The 21,534-nt window shown below is 36.8% G+C and overlaps 1 protein-coding gene across 15 annotated transcripts in view; it reads right to left on the minus strand.

Annotated features, from left to right (window-relative positions):
* The window catches only part of ZBTB46 (zinc finger and BTB domain containing 46), a 115,756-nt gene that overhangs the window by 87,891 nt on the left and 6,331 nt on the right, over nucleotides 1–21,534 (minus strand). For all 15 annotated transcript variants that reach the window (XM_038369313.2, XM_038369312.2, XM_043496287.1 and 12 more), the window contains one exon: nucleotides 19,463–19,595. The gene's annotated coding sequence lies outside the window, so the exon portion shown is untranslated. The remainder of the gene's footprint in view (nucleotides 1–19,462; nucleotides 19,596–21,534) is intronic.

Below are 21,534 nucleotides of genomic sequence, written 5' to 3' on the forward strand. Positions count from 1 at the left end.
TTTCACAACTCCAGCTACGTGAAGAATATAGCTGGAGTTGACATAGCTTAGGTCGACTTAAGGGTAGACGGGAGACACTCTCCCATCGACTTACCTTGCTCCTCTTGTTCCCTGTAAAGTACCAGGATCGACCGGAGAGTGAACTGCCATCGAGTTAGCAGGTCTTCAGTAGACCCACTAAATTGACCCCCTGTGCATTGATCGCTGGAGCATCGATCCAGGGGTAGCGTAGACAGCCTTAAAGACCCTATACAAGAATCAGACAGACGGTCTTCTCTCACCAAATTGAGAGAACATTTGAAAGTCAGTTCTTCCAATGTTTGGACTTGAAAGGAAAAAATTGTTAGAAATACTGTGATTGACAATTTGACTGCCACAGCTCCATAAATTTGTACCGGGGGCTCCTGAAAGCCCCCCCTTCTCAGATAGGAGGACAGTATTTTTGATTAAAGAAACCACTGCTGCATCTACTTTTAGAGGCTGTAGAAGTCTTTTCGCCTTTTGGGAAATTGGAACAACCATATAGGATCAGATGAGTGGTCCATCATCCATGCATTCATTCAAAGGAAGATGCAAGAAATCTCAGTTATGAAGTGAACAGGTTTTTTATATATTTGTCTTCTTTCCTTTCGGTGCTCTCCTTCGAATATGAAGGTTTACATGAAAGGGAGCAACTTCTTGGACTTGGTTGGAAACAGGCTCCCCTTGGAGTTACTTTTTCTCATTTTGCTATGGGTAATATCAAGCGTATTTAGCAACATCTTCATCCATCTTGAAGAATTTAGGCAGCAACAGCCTTTCTTGGGTTTCTTCTTCAATGCCTTCCAGCTGAAGTTCAGAGAATTCCCCTAGCGTTTGATAAAGAAGACCTCTGCCACTACTTGTGTTTCCCTCAGCTTATTTTGACTATATGTAGGTTTTTTCTTTGTGTGTTGTCTGCCTTCTGGATATACATCTCATTACTAGTTATCTTCCAACAGAGAAATGCCATTTGTACCACAGTGATGAAATCAGTGTAAGTGTCCAGACTGAAGATGGCTAGGATAAAGGAATCTGTGCAAGCTTGTGACGTGAATCTCCTGGTGCCTTTCTTAGTTTTGGTTTGTTTGTTTTAAATTCAAACAGGACTTCTTTAACTAGACCCTTTTGAGACTGAGCCCCTGGAGCTAACCTGAATCAATCTTTACTAGCCTTGTCCTTACGGACAGAGCACTTGCTAGCCTCACTGGATGAGGAGAGTTTTTCACTGGATTTGGCTATTTCCTGTTCAGTATATTCTTACTAGATTCTAGAGAGTCTAGCAATAAAAGACCAAGTATTACCTTCCCTCCCACTCACCAAGACATTGGCAGAAGATGCAGCCTCTGGGCAGGATGAAAGAATCACTAATCAAAGAAGGGCAGGAGTTGAATGATCCTAGTTTGTTTGCCCATATTTCTAAGGGCACTAAAGAGGAAGCAGAAAGTTGGAGGATACATTTGGGGGGTGAAACTCTGGACTCTCCCCCAAAATGTTTCCCAATGGGGCAGACTCTTTGGAGTGTAGGCCAAGTAAATCTGCCAGGTATCTTGAGGAGGAGGAGGGCTGACAGCAAGTAGCTGTGGCATTATCAGACAAGATAGAGGCAGACTGCATGAGAACAAAAATCAGTTTGGAGTGTGGATTGGCCCAAAGAAAGTGGGGGCGCTCAATTATTCTGCTCTGAGTTCATGCTCTACTAAAATATTTAAGTATAAGAGTGGTAAGAGTACTGGAAACCAGGCTCTGCAGGACCATGAAAGGTGGCTTACTGCAAAAGCACCGTAGTTGTATTACGGTAGCACTTAAAAGCCTTAGTCATGGACCAGCATCCCACTGTAGTAGAACCAACACGAACAAAAAGACCTGTCCCACACAGCTTACAATCTAAGGATAACACAAGAGTCAAAATAATAAGAGTAAAAGAAAACAATGAGACAATATTGGTCAGCATAACAGACAATGGCCTCAGCAGTTAGACCACTGATGTGCTATCAACTTTTTCTAGGTATCATGGAAAAAGAAGAAGTCTAACGACAGTTTTGAAGGAGCATCATTCGATAACTTTCAGATGTTTATGGAGGCACTCCTCTCAAGTGTGATGGACAGCATAGGAGAAAACATGAAAGTGCTTGTTTAAAAGTTTAATAAGTAGACAATGGAGGGTGGCATCAGCAACCAATCAGAGGCCGGAGACAACTTCTCGATAGAGAATGACATGACAGGTAGGGTGGAGACAGGCCATGAAGATCCTTGAAAGTGAAGACAAGTTGCTCATGTCTGATGCAAAGATGTACTGCATGCTGAGAATTTTCTAGCCTTTGGGTTCTTAGATTCATCTACTTGAGGGAAGGGGAGCAAGCTACCTCGGAGACTAACAACAATCACTCAACAGTAAATCTGAAACTGGCAGAATAGCTACAAAAGAAAAACAGAACACCTCACTACTGGAAAGAGACTGAATTTCTCATTCCTGCCTCCCTAAATTGAAGAGAGTCAGGAGACTGATAGCCAGAAGGACACAAAAAAAATACTTTCTGCCATCAATTGGCGAGGTGGTGAAATTATTATTTGTGAGGACTAGTTGCCATCTCAACAAGAGAATTCTACATTATCTGTCACCTTCAAATTTGTGCGAATAAGAATATTTGTGTTCAGTTTGACTAGTCAAGTTCAACATCTTCCAATATGAGAGAAACAGTTATAATTACTTGATCTGTGTGTCACAGAACCTGTCACCTTATATACTTTGTTCCACATTCACCATTTTATAACCTCATTGTACTTTTTATATAAGATGTCTTTGGGGGAGAAATTAAATATGCCTCAAATTCAGAAGAGTTAGTTAGTTTTTTGTCTACCCATGTCAAACTAGAGCATCTGTTTTATGTCAAGGATCACTAGGGAATTAGCACAAGTTAAATTTAAGGCAATTTGCTAGTAGTTAATTCAGTAAGCTTCAAAATCCTCCTCTTCCGTGTTCCAGTTTTACACACTACTTTGTGGTTTTAAGATTCTGGTTTTCTACCCTCCTTTGTGATTAGATATAGCTATTTATGAGAAATAATGGAAGGAGTTCTATAGAAATGTAGCCCCTCCAACTACTATTGGAAGCACCTGAAACTAAAGAAAAATAAACTGGGGAGTAGAAGTCAATTTTAGAAAAACAGATCATCATATAGACAAAAATATCAAAAGGTGAGCTTATCAAAGCTCGTTTTAATACTCTGAATAAGCTCTCAATTAACTCAGATTGGATTATTTAGGCCCGAGTTCCACTTAGTATTTATATGTAATGTGGCTTCTGAAAGAGTTAAATAGAAATATTTAATAAGCAAAGTCCTAGTTTTGAAGAAAATGACAGGTTTTTTTAAATGAAAATATTTACTAGATGCAGTCATACATGTGCCCAATACATTTCTACTTACCCGGATGAAAGATTTCAAAAAAATAAAATAATCAATAAGTGACAACTTCCGGAATGATTCCACTATCAGTAACAGAATCATTAATAGATGAACAAAATTAAATGAACATGGCATCGGGGTATTAAAATTCAGGTCTCAAATTAACAAACTTGAAAGTTTTACTACAAAGTGTATGGATTAGCATTACTCTAACTTTGCTTCATGAGGGGTTTTAGTTCTATATTTTGAAACATTTACTGCATGGTCTCCACATCTCTGTCTATCACACTCACACTGTGCTCTACCGATCTCTCTGACATGCTTTAATTCTCCAAAGTCTAATGTTAGTAAGACTCTTGAAAATGTATCTATCTTTGTTTAATATGAAGTTATCCACAGCTTCATTTATTCTTCACTAAGCCTTTACTTGTATCCTGCATATTTCAAAGAAGTCTTACTTTTTATAATTTTGTCCCAAATTTCAAATACTTGCATGTGTGCATAACTTTACACATTGTTAGTAGTCCTGTTAAAGTCAGTATGTAACAAAGTTAAGCACACACAGAGTCTTTAGTTATCAGAGATTAAAGCCTCATTTTACAAACAGGATCCATCTATAACCAAACTTTAGTATATCTAGCTTCATGTCAAGATACCCAAAAAACACATAAAGAAGGAGTCTTTAAATAAAGCATGTGAGAAGTATGAAGAGCTGCTGAGTTTGGAGAGAATACATGATTTAAGATTTAGCCTATATCTCAGGCAAAAAATAGAATACCAAGAATAGACAAGTTCCAGTTTTGGATCAGAACAGTCTTGCACCGTTATCGAAAGCAAAAAGTAAGTAAGAGCTGTACTGGCTTTTTTGGCAGACACATTCTGTTACCAATATTTCACTCATCACACAGTGTTATCTACTTATATAATTACAGATGTCATTAAAAATATTTTCTGAAATTATATTTATTTAGGAAGTTAACCTGTTTACAAATCCTTGCCATGTAAATATCAGGAGACAAAACAATCATTACAACAATGAGTTTTAGAGATACTTACAGTAATAAAATAGAGATCTGATGATTAAATAAGGTGTTACCATGTTACAGAGTGAGCATCTTCATACTACCATAACATGATGTTTTGGTGATTTTATAAAACTGAGTGAAACTTCTGATTACACATTTAACAAAACAAGCAGATCTATCAATTGTTAATATTCCAAAAAGTTGGAAAGTAACTTTTTTTTGGGCAGGTCAGTATACTCCGAGTACTGAATAAATGGTAACCAAATAGCTAAGTAACTATTTGTCCTCCGTCTATATTGTTGGGTACACAATTGGTGTGTCAATTTTTCCATAACCATCACCTCCCACATTTTTGAATGATTCCTCTAGTGTTGGACTTTATCTTTTTCCAAGGCTACCAGTAGCCTTGCAGCTACTAGCAGATGAGAGATTAATTCTTCACTTCCTTGTGTGTGACCATTTCTGCTAGAAAGCCCGGGATGATTACCAAAGGATCATTTGGTAATAAATATCCAACAATTGTGGTAGTGGTAAAAAGCTGTATCCAAATACTTTCTACTGACTGGACATGTCCACCATATATGCACAAATCTCCACTCACTCCACAATTTCTCCTGCACTTACCCCCATATATTTTTTCTCTCTCATTCATATATATATATATATATATATATATATATATATATATATTATATATACACACACGAACCTGACCAATATGAGGTACCCTTGAAAAAACATCTTAATCTAAATCTCAGATTGAAATTGCTGGTCCTCTTTTCCAGATCAAATCCCATTTCTCTTGGGTAATGCGTCTATCCAGATCCTTTCACCGGTATGTCATGTGATTTCACTAAAATTTTAGTTTAATAAATTCTATCTGTGCATTGCTGTATATTCCACTGAATTTTACTTTACGCAACCCATTTCCAATACACAACTATCACATGCAAATTTCCAGCCTTTAGGAAAAACTTCAAATAGAAAGTATCCAAGTTTAAAGTGCTGTACAGTTTCCTACTTGGAAAGTATTCATTGGGGTCACAACAGATACAGATTTCAGAGTAGCAGCCGTGTTAGTCTGTATCCATAAAAAAAAAAAAAAAAAAAAAAAAAAAAAAAAAAAAAAGTACTTGCAGCACCTTAGAGACTAACAAATTTATTTGAGCATAAGCTTTCGTGAGCCAGAGCTCACTTCATCGGATGCATACAGTAGAAAATACAGTGGGGAGATTTTATATACACAGAGCCAGAAGAGTATCCAGAAGTTACCTATTACAGGACAGGCCCAACAAAGAAAATAACAGAACGCCACTAGCCATCACCTTCAGCCCCCAACTAAAATCTCTCCAACCCATCATCAAGGATCTATAACCTATTGTGAAGGATGACCCATCACTCTCACAGATCTTTGGAGACAGGCCATTCCCTGCTTACAAACAGCCCCCCAACCTGAAGCAAAAACCAGTAACCACATAACAAAAACACAAACCTAGGAACCTATCCTTGCAACAAAGCCTGTTGCCAACTCTGTCCACATATCTATTCAGGGGACACCATCATAGGGCCTAATCACATCAGCCACACTATCAGAGGCTCGTTCACCTGCGCATCTACCAATGTGATATATGCCATCATGTGCCAGCAATGCTCCTCTGCCATGTACATTGGTCAAACTGGACAGTCTCCACGTAAAAGAATAAATGGACACAAATCAGACGTCAAGAATTATAACATTCAAAAACCAGTCGGAGAACACTTCAATCTCTTTGGTCTCTTGATTACAGACCTAAAAGTGGCAATTCTTCAACAAAAAAATCTTCAAAACCAGACTCCAAGGAGAGACTGCTAAATTGGAATTAATTTGGAAACTGGATACAATTAACTTAGGCTTGAATAAAGACTGGGAGTGGATGCATCATTACACAAGGTAAAACTATTTCCCCTTGTTATTTCCCTTCCTACTGTTCTTGTCAACTGCTGGAAATGGCCCACCTTGATTATCACTACAAAAGGTTCCCCCCACACAAACTGGTAATAGCTCACCTTTCATAATCACTCTTGTTACAGTCTGTATGGTAACACCCATTGTTTCATGTTCTCTGTGTATATAAAATCTCCCCACTGTATTTTCTACTGTATGCATCCAATGAAGTGAGCTGTAGCTCACGAAAGCTTATGCTCAAATAAATGTGTTAGTCTCTAAGGTTCCCACAATTACTCCTTTTATTTTTGCAAATACAGACTAACACGGCTGCTACTCTGAAACCTTCATTGCAGTGTTAGCCCATGTTAACTGCACTCAAATTAGCCTACATCACATGACAGCAGTCACACCGCAAAGTATTTGAACTGCACAGAATGTATTAGCAGCACAGAATAGCTGAGCTCCCACTTCATTACTAGCTCAACCTACAACCCCTGCCCTGACTGGCCAGCTAGCTAGAGTTTAAAGCACCACTTCACTCAATCTAAAGCGTTTTGTGTGCCCATGGGAGTCAGGTTAGGGCAGCCCTCAAATTATACCTCAAACTAACACTGCAATATGGGCAATTCCCCAAAGAATCACTGTGCTGCCAAAGGACAAAAGAATTCCCCCCATAGCAGGTATGCAAGGGTCCTCTCCCACAACTCAAGAGATGTGTGTAGGCTGTGTGACTACAAGTCTCCTGTTGGTTCAGGAAGTGAAAAAATTAGGGCTGTCAATTAATCGCCGTTAACCTATGCAATTTACTCAAAAAAGTTAATCGCGATTAATCGCTGTTTTAATCGCGATTAATCGCTGTTTTAATCGCACCGTTAAACAGAATACCAATTGAAATTTATTGAATATTTTGAATGTTTTTCTACATTTTCAAATATATTGATTTCAATTACCACACAGAATTCCAAGTGTACAGTTCGTAATAAAAATATAAAATGAGCATAGTTGCACTGTAAAAATGATAAACAAAAGAAATAGTATTCACCTCATATAAGTACTGTAGTGCAATCTCTTCATCGTGAAAGTGCAACTTACAAATGTAGATTCTTTGTTACATAACTGCACTCAAAAAAACAAAACAGTGTAAAACTTTAGAGCCTACAAGTCTACCCAGTCCTACTTGTTGTTCAGCCACTTGCTAAGACAAACAAGTTTGTTTACATTTACGGGAGATAGTGCTGCCTGCTTCTTATTCACAATGTCACCTGAAAGTGAGAACAGGCGTTTGCATGGCACTTTCGTAGCTGACGTTGCAAAGTATTTACATGCCAGATATGCTAAACATTTGTATGCCCCACATTTGTATACCCCTTCATGCTTTGGCCACCATTCCAGAGGTGTATGCTGATCCGTGCTGATGACGCTCGTTAAAAAAATAATGCATTAAACAAACTTGTGACTGAACTTCTTGGGGGAGAATTGTACGTCTCCTGCTCTGTGCTTTACCCACATTTTGCCATATATTTCACGTCATAGCAGTCTCGGATGCTGACCCAGCACATTGTTTGTTTTGAGAACGCTTTCATTGCAGATTTGACAAAATGCAAAGGCGGTACTAATGTGAGATTTCTAAAGATAGCTACCGCACTCAACCCAAGGTTTAAGAATCTGAAGTGCCTTCCAAAATCTGAGAGGGACGAGGTGTGGAGTATGCTTCTGGAAGTCTTAAAAAAGCAACACTCCGATGCAGAAAATACAGAACCCAAACTACCCCCCCCCCCCAAAAAAAAAATCAACTTTCTACTGGTGGCATCTAACTCAGATGATGACAACAAACAAGCATCAGTCTGCACTGCTTTGGATCGTTATTGAGCATAACCCATCATCAGCATGGATGCATGTCCTCTGGAATGGTGGTTGAAGCATGAAGGAACATATGAATCTTTAGCACATCTGGCACACAAATATCTTGCAACACCAGCTAAAACAGTGCCATGCGAATGCCTATTCTCCCTTTCAGGTGAAGTTGTAAACAAGAAGTGGGCAGCACTGACTCCTGCACAGAGTGGATTTGATTTAAATCATGATTTAAATCACTAGTCAGGAAGACTCGATTTAATCATGGGGATTTCTACACAGAAGTGCATTCTTGTTGGTTGTTATAACCTTAATACATATTCTTCACAACTCAGAGATAGATGTAGGTTTCATTTTTAGAAGGTACACACAAAATATTTTTAAAACTTTTCAGATTAGTTTTACAGGTATATCAGAAAATGAATGATTGTTTGGTTATTTCATTTACCAAAGGTAATTGAAGCAAATATTTATTGAAGTCATTGGGAGGTGAACTATCTCCAATTCAACAGCTTAATCATTAATATTTGGCGGATTTTCTTGCCATGCTTATTAGGAAGAGATCATCATCAGACAGATGTTTAAATTGTTTTATTTAACTAAAAACAATGTTGTGTATTCTGGATTTTTTTCTTCAACAGCAAACAATATTTTAACAAAAACATATGCATTTTTTAATTTAGTTAAACATTCAAGTTTTTTAAAATCAGGTTTGTTTTTGTTAAAATTGTTTTTAACTAAAATAGTTAAATGAATTATTTTTTTAAAAAAACAAAAATTAAATTGACTACGTCAGCTAGGGTCAACATGAGAAACTTAAAATATTGGCTTCTGCAGCTAACTCAGTCATCTTCACCTTCATTTTCCTGTTTGTTCATAATCTGAAAAAGAAAAAACAAGCTTTCCTGCTTCTTCAGGTCCCAAATGATTTCTCAATTTGGAATGAAATAGTTCAAAGGAAGAAAATATTCTTCCTACACCATCAGAAGAAGCTACTGCTGTTAAAAGTGAGATTATCACTTCAACAGTCTCGGAATCCAAGTGCTTAAGTGACTTCCACCAGTTCATTGGTGTGACTTTATTTAAAACATCATCAGCAAACATTTCTTGAATGGTTCTTATTCCCAAACTGGGTCTCTTTTACGGCCTGCTGCCATTATAGTTTTCCCTTCTAGTGAGAGAATGGTATGGTAGATCTCAAATCAATGAAGGCTACACTCAGAGAGACCTCAAGACTTCTGGAATATGCTGCTCCAACAATTTCACTTTTGTTTCTACTGCCTGTCCCTCCCTTCTCACATTTATCTCCAGCCTTCTTTTCCGCCCCCAATAATCTTTTATTCATTGAACTTTTTGAAACTTTGCACTTTTAGAGAGAGGCAAGGGATTGACTCTGTGTACACAAATTTGCAGAGGGACAATAGGGTTGAGGTCTGTTATTTCTCACCTCTATATATTTATTTATTTTAAAACATTTTTGCTGTTAACCAGCATGTTATCTCTGGAGACACAAATTCACAGTTTGAGAACTGCAAAACTAAGCATCTCTGATGCATCTTCTAGACTAAGCACCGAGTCCCATTGGGTAGACAGAAAGATTAACCTAAATGATCTATACAAAAGCCCCTGGAACCCCATAAGATTGGGTCCCTAATCCATGAACTATTGGAACTCATTTACAAAACTTTTCTTAAACATTACATCAATATAGTCTCATAATATAGAATTAGAATTTATAATCCCTATTCCATGATGAGATATCTTTGAGCTAGAATGCATGTTAATTAACACTAATCTTTAGATAGGTTTTTTTTTCCTCAAAAAGCATTTTATCAAAAAAATCCAATAAAAAAAAAAATCATTGATTTTTATCCACCCTGCTCCTGCACATGTAAACAAATTTGTTTGTCTCAGTGATTGGCTGAACAAGAAGTAGGACTGAGCGGACTTATAGGCTCTAAAATTTGACATTGTTTTGTTTTAGAAAGCAGGGGTTTTTTGGTGAATAATTTGACATTCGTAAATTCAACTTTCATGATAAAGTGATTGCACTACAGTACTTGTATTAAGTGAATTGAAAAATACTATCTTTTATTTTTACAGTGAAAATATTTATAATAAAAAATAAATAAAGTGATCACTGTACATTTTGTATTCTGTGTTGAAATTGAATATACAGAATTTGAAAAAATGGAAAACATGCCAAAATATTTAAATAAATGATATTTTATTAACATTGCGATAAATTTTTTTTTAATCGCTTGACAGCCCTTGAATAAATTAACTGGAGCTAGTGATATCTTTGACCATTAGGATTAACTAGACTATTTTTCAATTTGTAAAAAGCTACATCCCACAAAAAGAAACCAGGAGTAAATAAATGGCACTCTCTCAAACCCTGTCAGGGTGATATACACCAATAAATAGCTGCAAATTTTGGTAATCCTAAAATTAAATATCCACTGTAGAAAGACAGAAGCTTTGCAATTGTCTACTACTTTGACAATGTTATACAACAGACACTATGGAGATCAGGCTATTTATAGTTTTTTAATACCACTTTTATGGTACAAGAGAATAAATAATTCTGCTAACCAATCTGAGCAGAGGACGTTTTAATTGATAAATAGCTAACAAACCTTGGAGAGCTCATTTGCAGTAGTTTAGAAAACATGTGTTAGATACACCATTCAAAGGGTTTAGTATTTTACCAGGCTTAAATTTGAAATATGGTAAATCCCACCTCTGCTCTGCATTAATATGCCCAACAACCATGTTATTTCCCCAAGTACAGCCTCTCACTTTCCAGGGAACAAAGGAATAAGGACACTGCAGAGACAGCATCCCCAATCTCCAAAATAGAAAGTTGCTCCAGTCTACAGGACTTTTCTGATTGATCTATCTGTTACTATAACACCCTCCAGAGGGAGGAAAATCTGGTACTCTGATAAAGGAAGGCTGCTACAACACTGCCTTCCAAGAGGCCAGTGAACCATGAAAGCTCATCTGTAGGGACTCTGACAAATCCTCCCCCCACCCAAACAATAAACTGTAGTCTGAACATATTTTCTCCACAAGCTAATGTGCAAATATAGTAATTTGATTCTACTGAAAGCATATTAATAAATAAACAGCAAAAATAGTATAGTGATTGTTTCTAAACAAAAATGCACTTACACATAATAGTAAAATCAAGTATGGGCTCTTAAATCTCAGCAGATTTAATTTTATTTAGCCATATGTCAATTTATAGCTATAGGTCAGAATGACACTGCTCACATTTTTACAGGCTAGGTCTGAAACTAAGTCTAAATTACTGCTAGAATGAATCTAGTTCTACAAATACTGTAAATTAAAGAATTAAATTGCAGATACACACAATGTAACCAAGTCACTGTAATCAGCTGGTGAACAATTTACTGTACTTAGCATTGTCTTGTTAACTTCTTTAACAAATTAATAAAATACAGCCCAATTTGACACACAAAACAACATTCAGTCTAAGCTTATGGACCATCTTGCTTACAGTTCTAATCCACTTTTAGTGAAATGAGAAACTGTTTTGCACACTCAACAAAATAGTCTATTTACTAAATAAAACAGGAGCAAAGCTGCAGACTTCAGAACACTAAATCAGGTAGCCTCCTTCAATTGTACCAACACTTGTTAAAATATTCTTTGAACATTAATATAGCAACAATTAGATACCACCCTGAACTAGAAACCTCAGTCAAAATGACAGTTACTTGAGGTTGTTTGTTTTATTAGAATGGACTTCCTGTGGAAGTTCAACAATGAAGGAGGACTTCATTGAAGTACATCTGTTTCAGGTGGCCACCACTGTAATATCTTACCTTTCACAACATAATCTTTGATGGAAAAAAGTATCTTAGCACTTATTCTAAATTTCACAATGAATTCTAAACTTTAGAGTACCAAACTTTCTACACTTCACAAAAGTATTTCAATGCTAAATCAGTCACTGCAAAGATATTTATTGCTTCAACTGAGTAAGGTTTTTCCCCCCAAATAATATTCTCTCTTTATCTCAAATGTCATAATGTGAGATATTTTAAAATACAGCTGAGAAAAAACTATTTAGTTTTCAGACTGAATTAGTATCTGAAAGCTAGAACCTTAAGGGCCTGCACTAATCTTATCTCCACTGAGCTAAGTACTCTAAACAATTCAAAAATTGTTGATTTTACACCATCAATACCTAGGCATAGAAGTGTGCCCTCCAGATATAGCAGCAGCCTTACTAAAACTGAGGTATCATCAGTTAAGTTAGAACAGTCCTTCAAAATAGCAAATAGTTACAGGACTATCCTGTCAACATTACGATGAGTAGTCCCAAGATTAAGATTTAACCCAAATAAAATTAAAGGGTACAAAAAAACCCTGCTATATAACACTTTAGTCCCGAATAAAAAGACAGGCAGAAAATGCACTTCGTGGGTGCAGGATAAGTCTACAGAACTGTCCCCCAGAAAAATCTTGGTGACAAATTCCTCCTCCTCCTCCAAAGTACTTTGTTTCCTTTGCTGAGAAGGAAAACAGCAACAAAAACAAAGATTACACATTTCTTTGATCAATACAAAGCACGATCCAGGAGAAAGATTTTTTTTTTTTTAGGACAAAAACTAATCCAAAAAAAAAAAAAAAAAAAAAAAAAAGTACAAATAATTTAGCCTGTGTAAAATTAAGTACCATATAGCCTTGAGAGTGAAACAAACGAACTAAGGACATATAAATAATAGACTACCATAACGTAAGAACAACCATACTGGGTCAGACCAAAGGTCTATCTAGCCCAGTATCCTGTCTTCCAACAGTGGCCAATGCCAGGTGCCCCAGAGGGAATGAACAGAACAAATAATCATTAAGTGATCCAACCCCTGTCATCCATGCCCAACTTCTGGCAAACAGAGGCTATGGACACCATCCCTGCCCATCCTGTATTACTGTATGTATTATACACGATACTAAGAACAACCTAACATTCCATACTCCCCTGGGGGAAAAGTATAAGTAGAATATAGACAAAAAAATTCAAGTGTTGCTCATAGTTATCAAGATAAAACAAATTCAGCTAACAGATTAAGGAAGAGCTGAAACTCGGTCCAAAATTTTACCATGTAAAATTAAATGAATGCATCCCATGTTTCTATTTCCATTATCCCCTGCCCATGCCCACAGCCTCCCCACCCCCAGGCATTCCAACATTTTTAAAATTCCAGTGCAGACAAACTCCGCTAGGTTGGGTCACACTTTCAACTCTTCTACTTGCAGAATAGGACACAAGATGCTTGTCCATTTCACTTGGATCTAGTTGAGAACACTGGGAAAACAACATGTACAGGAACCCAGAAATAGGTATGTTCTTACACTACTACAAATTAATCGGAAAACGGAAAAACAGAAGAGGACTGTGTCTATGCTTGGGTTACTGCACCTACTTAATGGGTCAGAAAAAGCAGCAGAATGAAAGCACTGATGGACAATGACTCTCAGCAGTCACTCTCCTGCTACTCAAGCTAGCAATGGAAGAGCTCACTCTCCAGAAGCAGAGACTATTTCTGTAAGGATGTATTTCGGGGGGAACGTACAGAAGAGAATCTTAGGGATAAGATGGATGATAGAGTACTTCCAATACAAGTTTTCAAGAAAATGTGTTTATACTGGATGTTCAAACACACACTCAGTTTGCACAATGTTTAAAAGCACAATTGTAAAGCTTGACGAAACAAATTGTCAGACAGAAGTAAGCAACCTTAATTTGATTCAAGAAACGAAGTCCTTTTGGCAGGAAAAAAAAAATCAAAATTGTGAATTCCAGATTCCTTCAAATACAGACTGATATCTGTGGTAAGAACAAATTGGACCTTTGGACCTGTGGTGTCACTGAGAACTAGACAAGACTTGCAAAAGAGTATGATGAAGGCACTCCAATATACAGTCTTGTCCCTATAAATAAGAGAGAATGAAGACATTGAGTTAAGGACCAGAATGGGTACCTGCCTTTATTTTTACTCCTGCAAATTCTACCCCTAGAAAGCATTGTTTTCCAATGTAAGGAACATTATGGATAAGGCAGAGATCTTTGGGGATTCATTTCCAATGAAAAGACTTAATATTTTAAGATGTGTTTTACTTTTATTAGATTTTTACATAAGCAGAGAATGTTCAGCTGATAAGCCACTTAAGTATCAAGAACAAGTAACAGCAGTGGTGAAACAAAAGTAAAGTTATTTGATAGGACAACTTTTCATAACTAAGGGATCCTTAGGACACGTAGGATTGGGAGAACTGCTTCCTCTGCACACACACAAAGACTACAAGATGTATCCTCGTCTCCCCGTGAATCTGCAAGCACTACTTTTAGATACTGAGATTCTCACTGGTGATGGGGCAAACATTCCCTTTTCATAAGTTTAGGCCTGATCCTGCAAAGACCAAACACATGCCTTGATTTCAATGGAACCAGTAAATTAAGCTGATCTTTGTAGAACTGAGACCTAAAATTGCATTTGGCTGTGAATATCTAGTATGTAAGCTGAATGTAAATATCAGTGATTGATAAACCTACTTTCCAAGACCATCCCACATCTGGAGGCTTTATATTTAGAGATCTTCGCTATCACAAACTCTACCAAACTCAAAGGAAAGGAGCTATAGCAAGTAGTATCCAGGGCATTTTATACTTAATGAGACAATGACAAAGTAAACAAATCTGAAGCTTTTCAAAACTACTTCTTTGTAAAATAAAAAAAACAACAGGTGATGTCATAGCCCTGGGCCTCTCAATGTTGATCATGTCCATTAAAACCACTTCTTCTCAATAGTCATGGTGTAATGAGCCTGCAACTATAATTAGCATAATCTGGCTGAGGAAAATGCAACTGAATTCTGGCACTGGGTTTTGACTAATTTCAAGCTACAAAAATATTAGGACATCACTGACATTACTACAGCAAAATTTCTTCCTTTTAGAAATTCTTATGATAGAGAGTGTCCAAGAACACAGAAAGACACCCAATTCCAATCAATACAAGAATGGTTGGCAACTACACCCTTGGCATATTTACATGTTTTAACAAATCAATGGAAGAGGGAGGGAGTTCATTGAGTCAGTCAGGCTATTTCAAAGCACTCTACCTCAAAGAACAGGTTCAAACTCTCAACCTGTATGGAGCAGATTAAGTCAGGAAACTCAAAACATGGTAAAAGATGAGAGCTTAGACACCAGTGGAGTCTACAGTTAGAAGACTACCTCTTCTAGGAGGAGAGCTGAAGGTGTCTGATGGGCCAGAAATATTTATATTCTTTAGACCATGCTACTGCAATGGTGGAGATAAACAAAAACACATTCAAACCCCAACAGCCAGAACTGAAATAAGTGGGAGTAATCAATACAGATTTCACCCTGTGCTCCCAAACCTTGATGGTCAAGCCTTAAATACTGGTCAAATTGGCTGTCAAGAGCTATGAGCATGCCTCAAGTCCTCAAAGGCCATCTGGCTACAATGAGTCTACTGAAACCAATCCAGAATCCTCCCGCTCCAACAAATAGATTCTACAAAATGGTAAGCCACACACTATCAGATGGACAAAAACCCAGAAAGTGTCAAAACTTGTTAAAATATTAGTCTATTAGTTCAGGTTAATGTTGAAGGTGAAGGCATACTTTCAGAGAAAAACAAGAAACTTCAAAAATAAAAGCATAGTAGAGCATTTAGGCCTGGTCTACAATAACAAGGTAAGTCTATCTAAGTTATGCTATTTAAGTTACATAAGATATGTAACTTAAGTCAACATAGCTTAGATCAACTTACAGCGGTGTCTGTGTCACACTATGTCAACGGGAGATGCTCTTCTGCCATCGACATAACTTCCGCCTCTCAAGGAGGTGGAGTACTGAAGGCGAGGGGAGAGCGCTCTCCCATCAACTTATCGCATTTTCACCAAATCTGCTAAATAGGACAAGAAGCAATAGGCTTAAATTGCAGCAAGGGCGGTTTAGGTTGGACATTCCTAACTGTCAGAGAGGTTAAGCACTGGAATAAATTGCCTAGGGAGGTTGTGGAATCTCCATCATTAGGGATTTTTAAGAGCAGGTTAGACAAATACCTGTCAGGGATGGTCTAAATAATACTTAGTCCTGCCTTGAGTGCAGGGGTCCGGAGTAGATGACCTCTCGAGGTCCCTTCCAGTTATACGAATCTATGAAATCGATGCCTGCTGCATTGATCGCAGCAGTGCTGATTTAGCTCACAGTGAAGACAAGCTCTTACCCTTAATGGCTTTGAGGGAAAACCTGACAGCATGATGTTCCATGGCAGATTGAAATGCAAGATAAATTAGGCAACGTAAAGTTTAAACTTTACAACAGGGGCACATAGGTTTGTATTCTCTAATTAAAAGTTAGCTGAAAGAAAGTTAAAGAAAGAAAATATTGGTTTTTAAACAACTGTGTACGTTTTTACCATCCAAGTAAATTTTAGAATAAACCCACTTTCCTCTTAATAGTCACAAGCAGAATTCAAGGTTTAACGTTTCTCCTACAACAGTCGAGGACATTAAACATTCTTGAGGAGCACAGGCATAGCAGCTCTCTGAGCCGTTGGTATATTAATGGTGTATTATTCCTACAACTCTTATATGAGAAAGACAATTCTGATAAACAATTATTAAAAATTAGTACGAAAATAAATAAAACAGCGATACAAATTCTGAAACTCTCTCAGTCAAGCCTTATAGCTGACGAGTGTTGAACACCCAGCTATCAGCTGATGGACTAAATATGTTACCTAGTCCATCAATGTAGAAGGTGCTAGAGTTTATGAACACAATTCCAAGATCTACAAGCCATGTGATTGTACAATGGTAATTATGCAGCAGTGTTACCCTTAAAAACATACAGAATCAAATTTTAGAGTTCACATATTTTAAACTCCTTGGAAAAGGATTTTTTTGTTTTGCAATTTTTTAAAGATTCTTTTAAAAACAGCATTTAGAATTAAGAGTGACACATTTGTGGTCCTAAAGACACCAATCCCTCCCATTTAATTGATAAAACATTGAAGTTAACCTTAAAACTTAAAGTAAAACTCAGAGTTTCTCTAACAGTCAACAGAATTTCGGGGAGGATGCCCTCCTGCAAATATTGAGCCAACCGCCAGATTTTATTAGATGGTACCATATTCCTAGACTTAAAGATCAAAGAAATTCAAGACAGTCTAAACATACTCACACATTATATGTCAAAAGACAGACTTCCCAATAAGAAGTTTTAATAGGTTGTGGCTACAGAAGTAAAACTGTTTGGTACACTGGTGCCCCACTCCCTCACACACACAGAGCAGTGTCTGTGTATGTTCTTTTTTAGTTACACGATTTAAAAAGATAACACTATATAAATTCTTTTACATTCATATAATGGTTGATTTCTGTACCAATTGATTGATTTGTGTACCAATATTGACCAATATTAAAATGGTTAATTCAACATAATATTTACAACTTACATAGTCCTGTGCACACATTAGTCTTCAATAATCCTCTGAGGATATTATCGTTTTACAGATTTAGAAATTACAGCAGAGTTTAAATGGTTTACCAAAGGCTATACAATGCATGGCAAAAACAAGAGTAAAATCCTAGCCCCATTGAAATTAATGGCAAAACTCCCACTGACTTAAATGGAAACCAACATTTCACCGTAGGATAATAATTTGTGCTCATTCTTCTAAACCATGCTACCTGTCTAACAACATGCATTCTGTATGGGACTGTGTATGAATATATTGTTCAATGTGGATTATTATTAAAACAAACTTACAATTACATTTTAATTCTTGTTAACAGAATTCTTACTTTAACAGGGTGATTCAGATTCCAGACAAGATTAAAGAGCTAGCTACCTATGAGAAATTGTCTCATACCTCCACCAATAAAAAACAAGAATGTAATGGTAATTTTAAAACTACAGTTTAGAATAGATTAAGCAAATTAGCAATTCCAGCTTTTACACTAAAAGGTGTTATTCAGCAGTTTTTATTTATTTTACATGGATTTATTTTGTGAATGCTGTGACAAGGAAAACATTTTAGGTCTGGGAGGTCTCTTCAAAACATAGGTCCTGATCTTGCAAAGACTCATCATGCACATGAGTAACTTTATATAGTGTGAGCAGTCCCACTGAAGCCAATGGAGTACAGTTTCCAGGATCAGGAACTTAGCTTATAGATGAAGAGGTGACTATTTCAGCCACTTTTTTGGGGGGGCAAAGTGTGGTTAATGGGATGAGGTGTTTAATCTTATACATGACAGTATATTTACTTGTTAACTCCAACTTCTTGAACAACATGTGATTCACTGTTATATGTTTTACCTATCTCTCTGCTATAAAACATTATGAAGAAAACATGCTATTCAGTAGTCTTAAGACATTTAAATTTTAATTATAATTCTTCACTCTACCTTGTTCTAAATTTAGTTTGTGTGCTGTAACTCCATCACAACAAGATAATTTTCAGTATATTCCCCAGTCCCAGATGCACTCTCTTAAAAGGGCTAGCCACTTTCTGAAACTCACATGCCCACGTTCTAAGAGCTGTGTTCTGTACAGTTATTAGTCACAGACTAGCTCCTTTAAGGAAGAGGATCAATTTTTAGATCAACAATACCAATTTCTTTAAGTGACATGATATTAAAGTCATGCTATTTCAGCAAGTCTCAGAAAGTTTGAGGAACCACAGCTGTTTTTTCTAAATACAAAAGTATACAAATTTCCACTCTGTTGTTATGGCCAATCACTGCTAATTCTTGTTTGCACCTGACCATGGACTCTAGGCTTCACAGAATTGAGGCTGAGCTAGAATAGGAACAGTAAGAGCAGTGAAGTTCCTACCTTTCCTGTTTTTGCATCACCCCTAAATGTTTTTCTTGTTTTGATTCTTCCTGCTTCTCATATACTCAGAGAGAACAACAGACTGATCAAGATTAATGAAGGTGACCAAGCCAGAAGGTAGGAGCAGTACAGTAGTCAAAGAAATTTACGTCAGGTTTTACTTCCGTGTTAAGTTTTTAAATTTCCTTTATTGTCAGTGTTAAGTTTAAATTTAAAGATAATTCAAAGTCCTCAAAGTAATGCTATCTCCAGTTCTTCTCCCTTTTCCCCCCACCACACACAAATCAAACAGCAACTCTCTCAAGTTTTCAGAACTTACCAATAGTTGAAAATTGTTTTCTTTAGTAAAGATAAATGCCACGAGGTGTCATGGTACACCATACATGTTTTAATGAACAGAGGGAAAGTGTTTCTGATAACAGGCTTTGGAAGGTTCATCAACTGCCTTGTAACTGGGAAGGAAGAAGAGAAGAAAAAATAATCTTAATTTTAAGAAATGTAAAAGTCAGTAAGTTTTAAATCAGGTATTACACACTGTGATTTCCATGTTCTTACCGGCAACAATTAAAAAAAAAGTCAAGCCTGAAAGTTGTCTAATAAGTAAACTAAAAGTTATTATTTAATAATAGAAAGAATGCATGTACTTTAAACCAGTATACCTGTTAAATCATTCAAAATACTATTATATTTACCACCTCATGAAGAGAAATATTCCTGAAAAATTACATAAAAATGTTAATGTCTAAAATCAGCTGCATAGGAAGCAAACTTTATTAAGTTGATTTAAAAATATTGATGATTTTAAAAATACTCATTCCAATCTTAATTAATGATTGTATACTATTAATAGATTACTAGATTAATAAATTAATGTGGTCAGCAGAACTCATCATCAAAGAAAACCTGAATTCAATGCTTCCAATCCCCTTTCAATACAGGAACTGAATCTTTACAATTTTAAAGAAGTGGCCTCTATGTTATATAGAAGTTCCTTCTATCTGAAGTGTGATGCACTGCCAAAGAAAGGTATTTAAAAAGACATTGCTATTATAACAATAAAAACAGAATACAGTTACTACAGCGATCAGGCAAAGGAAAAATCTACAGTACAAAAACCTCGCACTTCCAGCACACAGGATTACAATGAAGGAAGCTGCCTAATGATCTCAACAAACAATACATCCCAAGGTAAGTACCGGTAATGTGAAAATTATTAAAAATGCATTGTGAAGTGAAGTGTTTACTTTGGTGTTGTTATATTTTGCATTTCACTTACACCATCCATCCAAGCACCTCAATAATCTTAACAAACATTAATTTAACCTAACATCTGCCTGCCCATGAGATCTCTCTAAAATGGAGATTTTGCTAAGGCAACTTAGTTGACAAAGATTAAAATGATCTGTTCAGTACAATACAGGAACTCTGTAGGAGACATGGGTTCTATTCCCAGCTCTACTGAATCCATCTTCCATTTAGACCAAATCACAGTTACAGGAAAGCACTGCACAAGGACACTAAATTAACTGCTGCCCTTTAGCAACCTGAGAACCTTCTGAAAAAATAGCAAGTATATGAAAAGTAGTACAACTAGATACCTAACTGAACTTAAAGAAGTGGGGGGTTTTTTACACCAAAACAAAACACAAAAATTACTTAGCCAGAACCCCTGTATTCCACTTCATAACACTGCTGATAGTTATGTCTGGATGGCATCCTCCCCCACAGCCCACTAATTAAATCAGTCTTTTGTGATATTAGAAGTTACCATGATCTATAAACCTCTTGACTTCAAAATGCTTCAGTGTGGGAATACAATGTAGAATACAATTTTCTACTTATTATTTCTCCTCTCATCCCCTCTCTCTGCATTCCCTTTGTACTTGCCTTCTAATTCATTTCCTCATGTCCTCCCACCTCTATTCATTGCCCTCCCTTCTCTCCATCTCCTTCCCTCGCCCCCATGCCACAGGAGTACTGCTTATATAGCTCTCATCCTGCCACATCTCTGCTCCCTCAGTCTGTAACCTATGTAGCAGAGACAGAACAACAGCTCCAACAGTGCTCACACTACTGGGGCTTGCATCAGAGGAAAAACCAGAAATTAGCAAATAAAGCACCTGAAAAGCAGGATACCTTATAGGATGCTTGAGAAGTATGTCAAGCCCCCAAAAGCAGATCAAAGAACAGCAAGCACCCTAGCAGCAATCTCAGCATTAGAGGCTGTATCTCACCGGGTATTGCTCCTAAAGAGTGACATCTCCTCACCCTTCTTATTGTTTTTTGGCTATTTGGTTTAGTACACTCACTATGGGATGTCTGACAAAGTTTCCAAGCTCAATGTGAAAAGGAGTGGGTGAAAGAAAGAGGAAGAATTATGAGACATTAGAG

Source organism: Dermochelys coriacea, chromosome 13, assembly GCF_009764565.3.
Source record: "Dermochelys coriacea isolate rDerCor1 chromosome 13, rDerCor1.pri.v4, whole genome shotgun sequence".
NCBI lineage: Eukaryota > Metazoa > Chordata > Testudines > Dermochelyidae > Dermochelys > Dermochelys coriacea.